The following is a 963-nucleotide window of genomic DNA, read 5'->3' on the forward strand; positions in this document are numbered from 1 at the left end:
ATAGGACTACAGAGGCTTCAGTAATGCATTTTAATAATTATGCCTTGTTATTGTTATAAAAAACTGTAATTTGGTAGAAAATTTATTTTGCAGATATTTTGTATTCCAATGTTTGTCAAACAAAATTATTTCTTCGTGAAATCGAAACCTCAAAGTTGAAATGAATTCACAAATAATTTGAAAAATAAAACTTTTAAATAATTATCATTAGCTATCATTTTTTCCATTTTATATTCATAATTTAGCTGTTAGAAAAAAATGTTTATTGTGTATTATTCAGTGATTATAGTTAAACATGCAACACACCAACCAGCAACCATAACTAAAGATGGTCAAATTAATCCGTGAAAGCTATGCAGTTACCAAAATAAAATAATACAGATTCCTAATCGACTTATAGATAAACTGTGAAATATTAAATGAATTTACAATATGAACTAATCGCACGTAATATCCCTTTTTAGCATTGTACCTCAAATATAAAAAAAGCTAAATATTAAAGAAATCATTGACTTACTCAAATAACATTTATGTTGTTTCTCTTAGCGTACTGAACATTTGGTAATCCTTTCTGCCATGGAATGAGCTAAGTTTTCTTTCTGTCAGATATATATTGCTTGGTTGGATTCTAAGTAAATTCAACTAGATGTAATTAATTAACTAACTTGGTATATTTATAACAAAGCTGACACTCTGAATGGATTTGGTTCTTCCTGCTTGAAATTGGAACTGTAACTTGTGACGGAGTTTGCAGTTTGTTTGTAAGGGAATAATTTAAATAGTGTTTAACTGGTTCTGTTTTTCCTTATGATTTTTAGTAAGCCAAATTCTATTATTTTAGGTTGCTACATTGGAAAAGGTGTTTACGTTTTAGCACATAAACCCGTTAATCACAATTCCTATATAAAAACGAATGCTAAATTAAAATACATTTTATAATTTAGAGGGATGGGAAATATCCGC

The sequence above is a fragment of the Macrosteles quadrilineatus genome, unplaced genomic scaffold, assembly GCF_028750875.1.
Source record: "Macrosteles quadrilineatus isolate MER2022 unplaced genomic scaffold, UCM_ALF_1.0 Scaffold_6__1_contigs__length_79288215, whole genome shotgun sequence".
NCBI lineage: Eukaryota > Metazoa > Arthropoda > Insecta > Hemiptera > Cicadellidae > Macrosteles > Macrosteles quadrilineatus.